Source organism: Furipterus horrens, unplaced genomic scaffold, assembly GCF_987537825.1.
Source record: "Furipterus horrens unplaced genomic scaffold, mFurHor1.1.pri manual_scaffold_6, whole genome shotgun sequence".
Lineage (NCBI taxonomy): Eukaryota > Metazoa > Chordata > Mammalia > Chiroptera > Furipteridae > Furipterus > Furipterus horrens.
The window spans coordinates 37,055,198-37,060,661 of NW_028327176.1; the positions used below are offsets into that span (position 1 = coordinate 37,055,198).

The following is a 5,464-nucleotide window of genomic DNA, read 5'->3' on the forward strand; positions in this document are numbered from 1 at the left end:
GAATACTGAATTTCATATAATTCAGTCTAATATAATAAACAGATATATAGAAACATTCATCTAGACATTCCTAATTTAGAATTTGAAGTAATTTTCTTGTCAGTATAAAGAGCATAACTCAAATCCAATATGATTTGATTACATATTTGAGTTTAATTTTGTTACTCAAAAGTAACTTAATTACCCTTTTTTCAATTGATTATAATTTGAACTGTTCACACACTAATTATTCCTAATAACTTTTTAACCTATATACCAATATTACAGAAATATGTTGAAATTTGAAACTAGATAATCTGGGGTCAGATCTAGTTTTTTTCACTGGCTCTCTGACCTATGATAAGCTGCTCTGGACCTTAATACTCTTTAGCATAACATGGAGAAAACAATGCCTGATTTATAAGGTTGCTCACAGGATTAATTTGTTGATGTATGTAAAAGCACTTCATGAAGTACGAAGCACTATCCAAATGTAATCGTTATTGCTTTAAATGAGGAAAGGGGATAGCCTATATTTGCCTTAAAGGGATTCAGTTTGCAGTATCCATATTGCAATCTATGTTATTCTAGATTAGTGGTTTTCAAATCTCTGATCTCAGGACAGCTTTATAATCTTTGTGATGTGGACTTTAGTTAATAATATTTACTGTAATATAAATTAAAACATAATATTTAAGTACATACTTAAAACAGCAGTAATGAACCTTTATGTTAACATAAATAATTTTATGAGATTATTTTTTCTAAAACAAAGAAAAATTAGTGAAAGACATTATTTTATATTTTTGCAAAGTTCTTTAAAGTCAAGCTTAATATGACAGTCGTATCTCTTGCATTCCATCTGTTGCAATATGTCATTTTGGTTGAAATATATAAAGAAAACTTGGCCTTACACAGATAGGTATTTGGAAACAGCAGGGGCATTCTAACAGCCTTTTCAGATAATTGTTGTAATGACTACTTGATAATATATTAAAACCAAAGTAGTCTTTAAGGTTTATTTGCAATCTGAATCTAAAATCAATGAACTTGGTTCATTACGTTTTTTGTGAACAAAAATTCATATAAATGAACTTCTACTCTGCTACATTAAACCATTGGTCTATTGTGCACTTTGAATGGATCTTTCACCCATCCATGAACTGGTAACATTATTCATTGATCATATTGAAAATATCAATTCGGATGCTCAGAAAGAGAACTGAGGGGCCCGGGCGCCGTGGCGGGCCTGGCTTGAGTAATTGAAGCAAGATGCAGGAACCCAACGCAGACACTGAATGGAATGACATCTTACGCAAAAAGGGCATCTTGCCCTCAAAGAAAAGTTTGAATGAACTGGAAAAGGAGGCAGAAGAGGAAGAACAGTGAGTCCTTCAGCAGTCAGTTGTGAAAACTTATGAAGATATGACTTTGGAAGAATTGGAAGACAATGAAGACGAATTTAATGAGGAAGATGAACGAGCTATTGAAATGTACAGGCAGCAGAGACTAGCTGAGTGGAAAGCAACTAAACTGAAGAGTAAATTTGGAGAAGTTTTGGAGATCTCAGGAAAGGATTATGTTCAGGAAGTTACCAAAGCTGGAGAGGGCTTGTGGGTGATCTTGCACCTTTACAAACAAGGGATTCCCCTCTGTGCCCTGATAAATCAGCACTTGAGTGGACTTGCCGGGAAGTTTCCTGACGTCAAGTTTATCAAAGCCATTTCAACCACCTGCATACCCAATTATCCTGATAGGAATCTGCCCACCATATTTGTTTACCTTGAAGGTGATATCAAGGCTCAGTTTATTGGACCGCTAGTGTTTGGTGGCATGAACCTGACAAGAGATGAGTTGGAGTGGAAATTGTCTGAGTCTGGAGCAATCAAGACAGACCTGGAGGAAAATTCTAAGAAACCAGTTGAAGACGCCTTGCTGTCCTCAGTGCGGTGCTCTGTCCCCATGAGGAGGAACAGTGACTCTGAGGATGACTGAGGCCATGCCAGGGTAGCGTGTGAACTTTCTTGATGTCACAAATCATCTGGATTCTTTTGAAAAGGAAAAAGTAGGGATGAATCCTTTGGTTCTTAGTCTTTTATAATTATGTTTCAAATCTCATAGATCTCAGAAATATCGTTGCTGGGAATCCTATTGAATTTCTTAGAACTCTTTCAATTAATAACATTTTCTTAAAATAAAAACCAACTGTTGGTATGGAAAAAAAAAAAAAAAAGAAAATATCAATTCGTAGACTTATTCAGGTCTTCCCAATGTTGACATATTTCCTTGTACAATACTAAAAAATCACATTAATTAATGTCAACACTCATCAGAAAAGTCTTTTAGTCCTGGGAAACTGTCAGATTCACAATGGTGGATACAAGTTTTCCAAAAAATCTTATTTTTGCTTAAAAACTCAAAATTTAACTTTAGAAAATACTGTAGTTTTTTTTTTTCTCTTGAAATGACAGGTTCATTTCATTTATTTCTCTGAAAAGTTCTTCCAAGTACCCAAGTTGGAATAATCATAATTTGTATTATATTTTAGTGGTTCTTTTAAGTAAACATGATGCTCCATGGAAAAAACTGGCTAGTTCAGCTAGCAACTCAATCACCCAGTGAGTGCTCTTCCTCATGGCAAACACTGCACTTTTGTACATCAGTGCGCAGCTCCAGTGCTTTATGTGTACCTCCTGCTTTGTCACCTAGAATATTCAAAATATGGGCAATCAAGGCTCAAAATTTAACAAAATTTATCATTTTACTGCTTCAACAAGGACCTTCTTAAGTGAAACAGAATGTTCTTATCCTGAGTGCAGAGAGGTGACGAATTCACTGACAACTAGCTCACATTAGAACCATTGCTTTGATTTGTGCCAGGGCACCAGCACTTGTCATCGCCAGTCCTCTGCACCATCAGTGCAGAGTGACACAGAAAAAAGAAGAGCTAATAACATCTTCATATTATAAGGGGAAAAAAAAATTGGACCTTTCGGACTCTGAAAAAATCTCAGGAGCATCCAGATGTCTGGAGGCCACGCTCTGAGAATGGTTGAACTCAGTGACAGTTCATCTGAAGATCATTGACACATTTTACCCAGCTCAGAGCCGCCCCTGATGAGACTGATTGCAATAGTCAAGGTTAGCACAATTATGTCCAAGAAGTCATTTATTTAAGCTATGTAATTCTAATCTTTATTATTGAGATGCAAATAATGCTTCTCATTCATACCTGTATTTTTTTTTTAAGATTTTATTTATTTATTTTTAGAGAGAGGGAGAGAAATATTGGTGTAGAGAGATACATCCATTGGTTGCCTCTCGAATGTCCCCAACTGGGGACCTGGCCTGCAACCCAGGCATGTGTCCAGACCAGGGAATTGAACCAGTGGCCTTTCTGTTTGTGGGACAACACCCAACACACTGAGCCACACCAGTCAGGGCCACACCGGCATTCCTGTGGAAAATAAAATACCACAATCACTTGGTTCTCTGTACTTCTTTCCCCACAAAAAAAAAAATCAAAAATTCCCTCCAACACTCTAATTGTTCCTCTTAATTTGTACATTCAGTTCTGCCATTGTCTAAGAGCAAGCTGAAAATATCTGCATAGCCACAGGCATGGTTGATTAATAGTAAGCAAATAGAGTCAGATAATTCTTTGTTATGGGGGCTGTCCTGTGCATTATAGAATCTTTAGCAGGATCTCTAGCTGTTACCCACAGAATGTCAGTAATACTCCTTATTTGAGACAACCAAAAGTGTCTCTAGACATTGCCACATTTCCTTCAGAAGACAGGTGAGGTGAGGGGGCAAAATTGCCCCCAGTATAAAAACTGGTCAGGTGTATTATTTCTATCGATCAATCAGTAGATAGATAGATACAGATAGATAGATATCCTTTCAAGAACAAGCAGCTGCTCTGATTTTTTAAAAAATAGAACTTCAAACTATAAACCAAGCTGTCGTGAGAATAGTTTCGAATTCTGCACAGCCTCTACTGTAATACCTCACTGCCTATCAGGGGACTCCTGCTTGTGATCTACAAGATAAATGTCCAGCTTAGAGTTAGACATCCTGGGTCCTGTTACTACTGCTTGACAACTCCTTGTGTCTCAGTTTCATCGTTTCTCAGATGGGTGCAATAGTACCTCAGTTACCTTCTTTCATTATAAGAAAACAATGAAAGGTGAAAAGTTAAGAGAAATTATATTCATACATAATCAAGTCCTTATGGTCTTTGCGAAAACGGGAGATCATTAACAAGCGACCTTCGAGTGTCTGATGCCCTTTTCTACTTTTAACTACATATGATTTGCCTTGCCAGGGTAGGAGTGGGACCATTTGTCACTAAGAATACCAGTGATTTGCTACTCCTTGAGCAAAAACCAAACATGATCTGATTCTATGAAAACTACTACAGGCAATCACTGACTTCAGCTGCTTAATTTGTACATTATCTCTTAGCAAGCAGTAGCCCAAACCTTTCACCACAGTCCCAATGCTGACGCTGTGGCTATGATTGTAATGAAAGAAAACCAAACAAACCAAACTTCAGGCTCTTTTGAGAGATTCTGTGGATTGATTAGTGAAGAGAGATAAGAAATTGTAAAAGTCATGAACAGTTTAAGAGAGATGAGTCCAAATAACTTTGTGATACAAGTGTGGTGAGAGAGTTGGCATGAGGATTTTAGGACCAAAAAGGAGAGAAAAGAGCATATAGGAAAGTTGGAAGACTGCTAAGATAAATTTCATTTACTTGAGAATTTACCAGAATACAAGAAAGTAGAAATGTTCATATCTTCCTCCCCCTGCTTTCTGCAATAATTTTCCCCCATCACTAATCCATATCATCCAAATATTCTTCCTTTGTATGGGTGTACACAATTTATGTAAATTATTCCTTAATGATGGAAACAAGTTGTTCCTTTTTCTTTCTTTTCTAATTATAAATTAAACCAAGTAAACACCATCAAAGAAAATTGTTATGTATAGCTCTATTTTCTTAGAATACATCGGTTGTGAAATTTCTGCATCAAGGGGAATACACATTTTTAAACTCTCATTTTTTATAATAAAGCTTTTGAGAGACTTTTCTATTTAACTATCACAGGATTCTCTTGGTGTTCTAGATATATCTGAACCACTTAGCACAAGCATGTGCCTAATGATACCTGATACACATTCTAGTTTTAAAATTGTCCAAAGGAATGTTTGCATGATCTTCAAATTCAGAAAAATCTCTAAATATAGAGATCACAATTGTAACTATCCTTTGTTCTCTTTTTCAGGATTACCATCTGTGCTTTATGCTTCCTTAAATGTGCCATGTTTATTTCAAATGATCAAAAGAGAAATTGGTAAAGTGTTCTTTCTGTAAATCGACCCCCTGAAAACAAGCTTCTTCAGTTGCTGAGCTTTGTCATGTTTTCATCTTATTCAATTGCCTCATCCAGTGTCCATCCCCAATACAATTATATATTTA

The 5,464-nt window shown here is 36.1% G+C and overlaps 1 pseudogene; it reads left to right on the forward strand.

Annotated features, from left to right (window-relative positions):
• The first annotated feature begins 1,188 nt into the window (after window positions 1-1,188).
• LOC150005983 (phosducin-like protein 3 pseudogene) lies at window positions 1,189-2,190 on the forward strand (annotated as a pseudogene).
• The last annotated feature ends 3,274 nt before the right edge of the window (window positions 2,191-5,464 follow it).